Source organism: Pagrus major, chromosome 15 (assembly GCF_040436345.1).
Source record: "Pagrus major chromosome 15, Pma_NU_1.0".
Lineage (NCBI taxonomy): Eukaryota > Metazoa > Chordata > Actinopteri > Spariformes > Sparidae > Pagrus > Pagrus major.
The window spans coordinates 6,903,876-6,916,719 of record NC_133229.1 but is presented as its reverse complement, the minus strand read 5'-3'; the positions used below and the strand labels follow the sequence as shown (position 1 = coordinate 6,916,719).

General features: G+C 41.2%; 1 protein-coding gene across 1 annotated transcript in view; it reads left to right on the top strand.

Annotated features, from left to right (window-relative positions):
- The first annotated feature begins 2,118 nt into the window (after positions 1-2,118).
- stox1 (storkhead box 1) overlaps positions 2,119-12,844 on the top strand; it is a 36,569-nt gene continuing 25,843 nt past the window's right edge. Inside the window, exon 1 of the mRNA XM_073482674.1 lies at positions 2,119-2,179. The gene's annotated coding sequence lies outside the window, so the exon portion shown is untranslated. The remainder of the gene's footprint in view (positions 2,180-12,844) is intronic.

Sequence of the window (12,844 nt, the reverse complement as noted above, 5' to 3'; positions counted from 1 at the left end):
CTAATCTGTCATAACTCACTGCTCATGAAACATTTGTGTGTTTTATGTCATGGAGACTGTTTATATACTTTTTTTTACAGCTTTTATTCTGCATTTTCATGTGAACCCTCTTGTCTGTTTTTAAGTGCTTATGAAAAAAGTGCTGTGCTGTGGAACTGGCTGCTGAATGCGTTCCCACCGAGACTGAGACCTAGTTCACACTGAAAAAAAACAAACTTTACCAAGCAGGAAGCATCCCTGTCTGTTTCCAGCGGCTGGTCTATGTCACTTCCTAGAGAACAATGACTATCTGTCACCTAGTACTTTGGTTATGTGGCTGCTTTTGTCCTGGTGTCGTGCTCTGAATGCTTGACAAACAAACCTCATTTGTCCCCTGAGGAACCACGTGCACACTCCTCACCTCTCAAACTCCTGCAGCAGCTGTGCGTGTGAGTGAAGGTTTGCGATTGCATGTGCATGCATATGCGTATGCATGCACATGTGAGGTGTGAAATTAGACCCCTCCGGAGAGAGCAGGGCAGGTAACCCCACTCCCAGACTGCAACAGAAGGCTTTTGTGACCACTTCCCCGTGCCTCCTCTTTAAACCCCCCCAAGTCCTGGTATCAAAGATTTGCTGCACTCGCAGGCCGGCCTGCTGACAATCAGGCCGTTTTAATGCAGGGTCGGAGTCTCCAGGGCGGGGGCAGACAGGGTTAGTAAAAAGGGAGTTTGGTTTGGTAACTGATCACGTTGCCATTTTCACCCCCTCCACTGATCCTCGCTTTTCATGTAAATCAGACCTCTGAAGTCTCTGGGTGTGGTTAGGGAGCATGTGTAGATGCAGTATGACGTTACACTGGTCTTATTGTTAGTTTAACTAATTCTTACTTTCACATATGCTTGTAAATTTGTTTAAATTCTCTCCAACCCACTGACGAGAATAAATGCCGGCAATGTCCAACTTTACATTTCTTTACATTGCAACTTAATGTTTCTTTCTCTGCTGTGTTCATGGCCCAGTTAGGTTTGGCACACAAATGTCGCACCGTCTTGTTAAAATATCCAGTGGTTTTGGATTCCCAAATGTTGAAACGCAGTCTCGAGCAGTAGTCTCTCACTATGCCTCCTGGTATGAAACCTATTGCAGAAATTTTGTGAATCACACAAATTGAACATATCTGTGGTTTGCAGTAAAATACAATGCCAACATTTTATGCGGGCGACTGGGCTGATTCTCCCTTCTCCCTCGTCGGCACTTTGACAAAGCACTCATTTCCATTAACACCCTCTTTCCTCTGTGCATGTCAAAAGTTCAGAGTCGTAGTTATCATGACAAAAGCAGCTCCCCCTGCCTCACACACAGCCTATGGAGTCCCGACGGGTCAGCTTTTCAAATCCTGTCAGGAGTCATTGTTTCTGGACAATCCTGCCTGTGATGGTGACATGATAAGACACAAACACAGGTCTCAGCCCAAATGTAGCCAAACAAAATGATGCATTATAAATCTTAAATTAAATTTTCACTTCGAAATCCAAATGAATCTAACTGAACTCCAACAGTGTCCTCTGTCTTCACAGTGGCACTACTGAACTGGCTGTGCTGAACTTTCTTTCACCTCAAAAACTGTAAAAGATTTATTCTTTGCTCATTATTGTCTGACTTTATTGTTCAGCGTAGAATTAAATTTCCTGGGTGATGAATTGCGATAGAGATAAGTCATTCAGACGACAAATGACCCAGCTTCCCTCACACATCCTCTGGGGTAAATAAACGTTTTCTCACTCCGTGCACTTCTCAGAGTTTTTCTAGAAATCTTTCTGACCACCAAAGTCAAACAAACAAGTCAACCGCCCTCTTACGTGTTGTTTGATATTTCAGGTAATTGATACATGAGTGGCTCCATTGAGCAGCTCTGCATGGGCCCCTGCCAGAGCAGAGGGGCCCCTGTTCAGCTGGAGCTGCAGGAACCCAGCTTCCTCGGGAGCGGCACAGCAAAGTGGTGTAGTTGTTGAGGAAACGATCTCCCTCTCAAAGGCCTTTCCCTGGGAATACTGGGTTACAGTGTGAGAAAGTTCCACGGTTGTTTTTGACAGCGTGTCTCGGGGGCGTCTCCCGCCTCACCTCTGTGCTGTGTGGACCGCCGTCACAAGGACCACCAGAATATAGACAGTCTGCTGCTATAGTATCCACCTCAAGTGTAAGTATGAATGATGGGACGCTTAACATGGCTGCAAAATCAGGTGGCTCTTTAATGCAACTGTACACCAATTCACGTCAATTTGAATCAAGTTTCAAATTTCACCGGATAACAATAGTCACACAAAGAGCAGCATTCATCCAGGCTTAGTATCTACACTTTGGGGGAAAAGCAGATATTCCCTAATTGCCACTGAATGCTGCCCTGAAGGAAAGTATGTCAGTCAATAAGATAATCATACAGTGGGAACCCAAGATTGCCAGTACCAGCTTGCGATTTGGAAAAGCAAACATTTCCATTGTAAAATTGCATAGCTGGCTTTGAAATGCTGCATGCAAACGTGGGTCAAAACATTTACAGAGCAACAATGCGAGTGAGCGTGTGTGGTAAACACAAGAAACATTTCAGGCCAGCAGGTACAATAACTACCAGTCAGTGGAGAGGCTGCAGGTGTTCAGGGTCAGCGGGCCGAGAACTCAAAAACTGTGAAACCTCTGAATCCATGCTTGTATTTCTGTTTTCCTTCTCCTCCTTTTTAGATGAACATTAATTTACCTCTTGACAATACGTTCTGCAATATGTTAAAGGAGCCGTTTGTAATTTCCAGCCACCTGCATCAAACGAATAGGGGGCAGTATTTCCCCCTTTCTCAAGGTTTAGTTCAAACACTTTTTGCCATTTATCTTATATATTTAATTTGTTTCCATGCAAATTCATTATTGCAAGTTGTTAAAATTGTGGAAGTAGGCATACTAAACAACCACTGTAGCCTACATTTGAGTAAAGCTGGCTCAAAAGCCTTTCCAGCAGGTTGGAATGTTTCATTTCAGTTATCGTCAACACAGTAGCCTTTCATGTTTTGCCATTTATTACAAAGTTTACAAAATTTACAAAAATATCAGTGCAGTGGTGGACGATAAAATGCCACTCTTTTTTTAGAGGAAGGAATTTGCCCTGGTGTCTGGTGCATAAAAAATGAATATAGAACGCAAAAATTACAGTAAAAATATAAGGAAATACTAACAAATACTGTGGCAAGTATGTATGTTTTAGACCTCTTCATCATGGGATGTGTAAAAGTTCACAGTATAGAGTATATTTCATGGGATGATGGTCAAAGATGTCAGCTGATGTAATTATAGAGACAGACGTCCTCTGGGGGACGTGTTGATGAGACCAGCTGCAGATGAGAACAAAGGGCAGGGTGGTAATTCATCACTGGGGGTGGCTGGACTGGATTTCTGCTCATAAAAAGACAGGTGTGACAGGACAATTAGTTTAGTTCAGACACATTGTTTTTAATTAGACCATGTTAGGGCTGTGTGTATTATACAGTGATGTGATCAGGCTCAGATATATACAGTGTGAACATTATTTTGAATGTTTTCTGTAAAGCCCTCTGTACATGTGATTAGTAGTATGTTTAATTTTAATATTAAAGACAGGATTTATTCATTATTTCACTCAGATGATGTCAGTACTCATAATACATACATCACATTACCACCTGCCCTCTTTCAGGAGGAAAGTATGGAACAGTTGTGACGAAACTAATGATTTTATATTGTCATATAGCAGAAACATGGACCGCAGAGAAAACACATCAGACAGCCACATGGTTCACAGGGCACAAGGTTGACAAAGTACAACTAACTGAGATCTTCAGCCACTTGAGACTAACTTGTCACTGTCACTCGGTCGAATGCTTGATGCAGCAGGATCTTCCAGCTCTGCAGGCCTGGTCATTTCTTCATGAGGGTAGAAGACAGAGCTGCTGCTTGTTCTTTCCTGGAGCAACAAGTTCATGATTTACTAACTGAACACAGTATCTAACAGTGTCATTACTACAGTGAGACACGTGTAATAAACCTTGTACTGTCCTCAAAAATGTATAGTGAAGTTACATAACGGTCTCATAACCGCAATGCCAAGTTGTTACAATATAATGAGTTGAATGACAATATTTGGTCTACTACTGGGTCCATACAATGGCAATTTACAGTTAGTTGCTACAAATAAAGGCAATTAATAAGTGACAGCAGAGCCAGAATACAGCTGGTCAAAATAAGACTGCTATCTTATGATCTTCACGTGTAGCATGTGTCCACCGTTCTCAGATTCTGAAAATAATGAATCATTAGGGATTCAACATATTTGAAGAGCAGTTTGCCTAACCAAAATGGATGATTTATATCACAATTTGTTTTAAAACATAGTCTTTTTATCTTTTGAGAAACATCTGGTGGCATGTTCCTTCATCATGGTGAACATGATCACTGAGTCGATCCCACTGACAACACACACTGCAAAATCTTACCAGGTCTATTTATCTAATTTCTAGTCAAAATATCTCCTTACACTTAGCAGGCTATAAGACACAACAACCTAGAAAGTAGCATTTCAGTAAGATATAAACAAAAAAGAGAAACCTTGCTTTCCTGCTGTAAATACTTACTGGAATGCCTGATGTGTAGTACTCCACCGCTGAAGATAGTCCCAGTAATCCAGTTTGAGTTAGCTAAAAACTACAGTTCTTAGCTTTTTTTTTTTTTTTCTTTCAAGAAACTTATTCCTGCAGTTGTAACTAATGGGCTTTGGGCCTAAAGCCACAGACAAGATGGTGAAGGTTTTAAAGTATTGAGAGATGAACTAAGATATTGTTGGTTTTGGTGTTTTCATAGGAATGTAGATAGTAAGGAAAACATAGACAGCCAGCCTTATCATTTGATCATCTTTCTGCAAGATGCTGTGTCTAAACTTGGCTTTTCCTTCCACATCAGGTCAGTTGAGTTAGCCTAGTTGCTAAAGATAATGTGCTGTTGATTCATAAAGGACTAAACTAATAATTAAAAGTGATCATTTGTTTTCAGAACTCCACTGCTATACCTTGGTATATTTCTTTAACTGTTTTTTTAGTTACAGAAACATCATTCTTTTAGCTCTAATTTTGGTCCCCACCAACTCCTGAGGGAAATATCTGGCACTTTAAATATTGAACAACATGTCCATTGTATTGCAAGCAAGATGACAGCTACTGTCTTCCACTAACCTCCTTTCTGCCTCCTGCATCCTCCAGCTCTCCTTCCTGAACTTCTTCCTCTCTCAAAGCTCTAAAACAGACCAGGAAGTCACCATGAGGCATTTCCTGCATTCTTTGCATCACCTTGAAGAAAGGGGTCATTGGGAACATTGGAAGCATGCTCTTCCTGACAGCAATGTACTGTGTGCTTTCTTGCCTGTATGTATATCTCTGTCCTTTGGTAGGAGCATGTGTTACTTCATGTATTCTCCTCTGGCTCAACAACAGTAGGTTTTTTCTTTCTTCCGCTGGCCGTGCGCTCCACTAATGAAGCTCATATGCTGCACACGTCTTTGATGTCACATTACCACGGAGGCTGTCAGGCTCTGCTGCTTCAGTTCAAAGCTCCGGTCATTTAGATCCTGGTTTAATATAGTTAGTGACCTCCTAGATGTTCATTTGGTGACAGGTGACACATCACAGACCAGAATAAGCCTTGATGTTAGTGAAGTATGCCAATCAGTTGATGGCATATGATTTTAAGATGCATTTAGAGAAGAAAGCCAAAAACCTGGTGCACTAAAGATGAGTGCATAAACATGTTTGGGACCAATATCCTTGTACATATTAAGTTGTTTTTCATAAAATGCCTAATAAAATTAGTATCAGTCACACAGGAGAAATTGTGAAGCAGATTGGTTTCGAAACAGAGAATATTATTATTGATGAGTCTATTTTTGGAAATAAAATAAAAGGGAGTTTTATGTTAATTCAACTCACAAGATCCTCAGAAGGGAGAATTTAATTGCAGGCTTTGACTAACTAACGAAATTCAATTAACAAGGATATAAAGAGAAAAAAACAACAACAACAATAAGGATGATTTCAATTTTATACAGACTTTCATGGACCCAAATGAACAGAGTGATCATTTGGTGATCCCTTTTCATATTGTGCGCCCATCAGGTGAAAAATGTAATTAGTCCAATACTTTGGTTTACACAGAGCCCCTAAGGGTCATGGTGAAGATTTTTGAAGGACTACTTTTGCGTTACCTCGCAATATGTTTTGTGTTACCTCGCTATACTTTTGAGCTTAGTTGCCCCGCCGGTAAACATGCCGACCACTTTGACTGTCATAGCTGCAGTGTCTCTGAGCTCATAGGTAGAGCAGACAGGCTGGGTGGTGGAGCAGCAGGGCAGCCCTGTGAAAGAAAAAGTCATGGTACGCTAAAGAGTAAAATGTAAATGCTGGTTCTGTGTACGGCTGAGTAACGGACCACTGTAATCACTGGTAGCAAATGTTAGCATGCTAGCTGTCAAAACTAAGAAAGCAAAAATGGTAAACATGCCCTGCTAAGTATGTGTATTTTTCACATTTTAGTGAGGGCAAGAACTCATTTTCTTTTAAAATCATTATACCTGCTATAGGTATAATGTGCCTTAGAACAGACCTCAGAGCAGCTAGCATTGTTTTTCACATATCATGGATGAATTAAATACTTGTTTTGGCTTTTTCTCCCTCTGTACTATTTTGTCTGTTCACCCGCCACATTAAGCTGTGAGAAATCTAGCACACAGGAACACAGAAAGCTATTTGGCAACAAAAAGACACTGTTATGGCTTTACGGAGCTCAATGTTTGATGGGAGTCGGGTGCACCTGTGAACTCGGCAGTGTGTACTTGAATAGTGCACAAACTGTGGAAGAAAGAGGATACTAAACCGACCGACCCTCCTGCACTCTCACACAACCTCAAAGTGCAGCTGTAGACATCTTTCACATGGCTGTGATCTTCAGCATGTCCACAGGGTCTTTTGTATTTGTGTGTGGTTCATGGGGATGTGGGTGTAAACCATCACTCACCACCGTAACACACTACACAGCCCTCAAAGTAACTCTGAGTCTCTCTCTTTTCTCTTTGTTAAAACGTCTTCTAAAACACGCAAAGCACAGAAGTGATCCTTCTCCTCTGTGAGTTAAGTGCTTTGCTGGATTCCCTCTCTGTCCTCTGGACTTATTAAAACAACATGAGTCAATTATAACCCAGACTTAAGTAATCATGTTTTATGGGAAAACCACTATCATTATGTTTGTCTGGCTGCTTACTGACTCTGAAAAGTGAGTCGCTCCTGCAGGTTTCACTTAAGATGTGCATTGATTTGTGCTCCGAAGCACTCGAGTGTGCATACATTACTGTCTTAAATGTCAGTACACGCAGCCGAGACTGAATGCAAACCAGCCAGGTCTTCCTTTGATCACGTCTGCGTTGGCAGAGTGCTGAAATAAAGAAATCGTAATAACAGAGTACCAGGACTGATGCTGGGACATGTTCACACAGGCATAAGGATTAAAAAAAACTGACATGGATTAAAAGAAAAAGATCTTAAGAAGCAGGATGGAAGAAGGAATTGCACTTGTGATCCAGGAAAGTGAATTTACATCAACTGAGTCAATCATAAGCTTCTTGAAGAAATTTTTGGGAAATACCCTTGCTTGCTTTCTTGCAGAGAGTTAAATAAGAAGACTACTCTCATGTCAGGGCTAGCAGTTAGCTTAGCTTAGCTGGAAGTGGAATAGCTAGCCTGGATTTTGCCAAAGAATCCACCCGCTACATTTTTTGAATACGTTTCTCCTGTTTGTTCAGTCTGGAAAGAGACAGGCTATCTGTCCCCTGTGCTTCCAATGTTTATGCTAAGCTAAGCTAATATCTACTCATCTCTAGGCAGTTAGCCCAAAGATTGTTCTTTTCATTTCACTCTAACAAGAAAATGTTTCTCCCAAGTTGTTTTTTTGAATGATAAATGGTAAATTGACTTTTTTCTGATCTACCGACCGCTCAAAGCACTTTACGACACACGCCACATTCCCTCGCACATTCATACAGTGATGGCAGAGGCTGCTATGCAAGCTGCCGACCTGCTCATCAGGAGCGATACAATGCTTCATAACTTAAGTGTACCCATGATCTTTCCATGCTCAGACATCCACACATGGATGGAACAACCATTGGGAGCAATTTAAGGTTCAGTATCTTGCCCAAAGACATGTCGGCATGAAGTCCGAGCCAGACCCTTCATAAGTCCTGCCCGTTTTTTTCACTTATTGTGCTCCAATAACAGTTGAGCAAGCTTGGTATCTGGATGAACCTCGGTCAACTTTCCTGCTTCCTGTTAAAACCTACCTGCTTATGCTTTGTGTGAGTTTTTGCCTAATCTGTAAAAGCAACAGTATGTGGAAGGAACCTCACCATCAGCTGAACATCAGGGCCGTCAAAAAAGACACCTACATTTGCTCAAAGGTAACACTACGATGTAAAGTCACATTATATTGATGCCACAATGTTCACGGACACATCAAATAGTATATAGGTTAGCTAATGTTAGTATATAAGTGTTAGCTTATGTTACATCAAAAGAAGTTTCAATCAGTCAATTAGTGGACGACCCCCTCTACTCCCGAACCAAAGCTATGCCTTATTAAATAATGTCTTACTTCTTGACATTTTTTGCAGTAAATATGACCTCGTGTTCAATAAATCTAAGGCTACAGCAAACCACCAGTAAGTTTAGTTAAGCATTAAACAAAACATGAAGAAACGGCTAGCCTGGCTAGCACATAACCCCCCTGTAAAACCCCAACGTGTTTGTTTCTGCTTTTTGGTTGTTGTACAGATTACACAAATGAGACATAACATGTTAATTAGGTAGAATTAGTAACGGATGGTTAAAGACAGAGCTGGATACGATGCTGCCACACTGCCTTGCTGCCAGTTTGTCCCTGTGGCCACTCTCGGTACTGTAACAAAAAATCCCCTTCGGCTCAAAAAGCATTTTGCCCATCCACTATTATGAACTCCAAACAAGGTCAGTTATTACTTTTATTATTCTTGTTATTACTTTGAATTATGAATGTTTAAACCCTGACAGTTTTATATTTGTAAATATTCCCATGTGATGTGCAGTGGGCTGTACAATGCATGAAGTAAACCCTGAAGCTAGAACACTTTTTTTGCTTATAATTTAGGCGAGCTGTCTCCTCTTGTTTTCCTCAGCTCTGTGCTAAGCTCACCAGCTACTGGCTGTAGCTGTGAGAGTGTTATTGATCTTCTCATCTATATCTCAGCAAGACAGCACATAATCCTATTTCCTAACTTCTTTCCTCTGGGGTGGTTTAAGCAAGAAAATATGTGTGTTGATGACAAATAGCATGGCCAGCTGAATTACCAATCAATCATAACTGTGTAGGCTAATTTGTCTTAGACAACTAAATCCTCATGTTCCTTCTAGAATACCATTCTGACAGGTTACTGAACAAATGGCCTGCACCTAACCCTCTCATGACCTCTGACCTCCACCATATGAGCAGCACTGACCCTTTTGTGTTACGAGGCAGATTTAAATTCCTCACTGCCACCCTAACCCTGACAAAGAGGTGATACACCCTCCAAAACACATGTAAGACCTGGTGAAGTGAAGGTTTTATTGATGCAGAAGTTATTCTGTACACACACGGGTCCATGTGCAGCAGTTCTGCTGAGGTTTAGGGATGATTTGGGTCATATTTTTTCCTGGCATGGAGGTAAAGGGGAAGCCCTCTGGGGGTGTTTTAGTCAGAAGACGTCCCGAGAGCCGAGCTCTTATAGCGGGACCAGATGTTTTAGCTTGTATGTAGAGACTCAGACTTTAGGTTCACGATTGTGGTTGAATGAATTACCATATTCAAAATATACACTGTGATCACGTCAAGGTCGACGGCCCTTCGGAGACACCTGATACTACTTTGAAATTGCTTCATGCACAGCAAGAGGGAGAGATATGTATGCTAATTGAAAATCAGGGGCCGCAGTGCAGGATTTCATGTAATTATGGTAACTTGGTGAACTTTGCTTCTTGATAATCAGTCCCACCAGCAGACTAAACATGTGGAAGAAAGAGCCCTCAGATTTTAAATGCGGGTCAGGCCCGGCGGGTCAAGTCCCATTGTCCGTACTCAGATAAAACAAAGTGCCTGCCAGTATTTGTATCTGGGGGAAGTTCACTGTATCAAACAATGAGAGACTTTCTGCAAACTTCCTTTTAATGCAAACAGTGCTGAAATGTTTTTGTGTGTTTGTACATTTGTGTGACACCGCACATGCTTTGTGTTGTGGGAGTACTCACAACAGTGTGGCCACAACTCAATGTATTCCTCGTCAAAGAAATCTGCACAGCAAAAAAAACGCCGTCAGCATTCATTGTAATTAACCCTTTAATGAAAAGTTTCCCGTTTTACTTCCTGTATTGCTCGTTCTGTCCTAGAAATGTCCTTTGTAATTGCAGTGTCCCTTGTTCAAGTCCAGCCTGGGACCTCTGTTGCATTCTCCATCTCTCTCCTCTCATTTCCTGTCAGCTCTCCTCGTCGCTCAAAAATGTACCTTGTCTTTTTCATGTCCGAAGCAGTCTCTCTGCCAGCGTGTGTGAAGTGAACTTCAGCTGCGAGCCAGGATAAATTAGCTTCGAGCCAAAGGTCTCCTTCCATTCACGGATCAGAGTTGCAGTTCTGGGAGAGTGAGAGCAAAAAAGCTTTTCAAAAGGGATACATAATGAATGGAAAACAGTAATTACCAAAGGAATACTAAACATTTTGGGTAATCTGCTTAATAACTTTCTTGGCTACAGTTAGATGTGAAGATTGATACCAATCTTATAAGTGTATGTTAATGTTAAATATAGCCTAAAGCTACAGTCAGCAGCTGGTTAGCTTAGCTTAGCACAAAGGCTGAAAACACGAGGGGAACAGTCTGATCGAAAATCTATTCTGATCAGGCCGGAACGAATCAGTCTCTTCTGATTGAGGTGGGTCTGTGTACTTTGCAGCCATTCAATTTCCGTTTTGAAGTCGAAAAACGGAAAACGACTTGTTTCCTTCAGAACTTTGAGATCACCTCATGAACGGACGTAGCCTTGAGATCACCAGTTAGCTCCATGGATGTGATAGGCATACGGTGCCTACTGGGTCATTAAAAAAAAGACCTGCGGCAAAATCTGAAATGAAAAATAGTTGTTATCGTAATCCCCAGTTTCCATTCATGAGCACAGCACCTACAATCAGTTAATGAGTCCTTTCCTGTTTTTCGGTTTCCAATTTTAAAACGAAAACGGGAAACCAGTCGTTTTCCGTTTTTCGACTTCAAAACGGAAATCGAATGGCCGCAAAGTACACGGACAGAGGTGGTTACATGATTCATTTTCATTCTGATTAGTGGAAGAGGATCCATGTAAATGCAGCTCATGTTTTTATAGCCTTCAATCTTCCTCTTTCCTTCCCTTGTCTACACATTGCAATCAATATCAAATCAATTTTTTTTATATAGCCTATAATCACAATTACTTCAGTGAGCTTTACAATCTGTACAGTGAAGGACATCCTCTGTCCTTCGACCCTCGATTACTACGTTTCTATCCCTTTAGTACCACCTGAACAGCTGAATGGTGTTAAAATCATTAGCAGGTGTGTGTGTCGTGTCACCAACGTGACCCACTAAAAATGTTCTTTTTTCACACTGTCTGAAAGTATCATATGTTCCGTGTCAGCTTGTTTTAATTCTTCATTGAATCTAATGTACATGATGTTTATAAACAGTGAAATCTAAACCACCGCATTAAATGAAAGTATTCCAGATGTGTTGTGTATCCTTTTATACACACTTTTCCTGATATTAGGGTCGACAGATTTTTATCTTGGATTTGGGAAATCCTCTAAAATTGAAATAAAGTTCTGTGGGTTCAAACAAAGTTTGGCTGCACAGCGTGAGTCTGTAATGATTGAGAAAGTTGGTCTGAACTGGGTTTTTTTAAGCTTTAAGAATCATAAGCCACAAAGAATCTCTTCAACTCATTTCTTATTAAAAGACATGGGACTTTAATCCCACACAGAATCTTTGCAAGTTTTCTCTCCTGCCTTCGAACTTCAACTCTGCTACCCCGGGACGGACTGCACATAATTCACCCTGTGTAGGCTGAGGTGATGTATTCTTTTCATGTACAGAGGAAGCGCAATATCCTGTTCCAGCACGGCTCTAATACCACACTGAGGCAGACTGGCCCCCGGCCTCTCAGGGGCCTGAGTGCTCCTGAAACTAAAGCCACAGGCTCTCTGAGACTGTGATATATGAGGTGTCTGTCTGTCTGTGCTTCAGATTCTGCCTGTTACAGTGTCAGTAAAAGAGGGGACTAATGGGGTCCCTCTGCTGGTTCTCATTTAGTGGCAGATATGTTCCCTGGGGCTTGTGTGCTTTTATTGGAAAAGCATTTCCTCTTGTTAAGTCATTGTTGTGAAATACAATATTTTGAGGGAATTTATTTTTCTCACGAGAATCGTTTACCACACAAACCAAATGGCTGTGGCGTCCATGTTAAATTTATGTGTGGCAGCAGCTCGTCATGAGGAGACTAGTGAGGGAAATAAACCGATATTAGATTAATTTATTCTAAATCACTCAACAGATTCTCTTGAGCTTTGTTTAGTACCTTAGTCAACTTGCCTTGATGATGCTTACGCTGCAGGAAGCATTTTACAAGCCCACCATGCTGCTTGTCTCAATTTGCTTAATTATGGACTCATGCTTGTGTTACAATTTACAGACTACTTTGCTATTATTCCAATA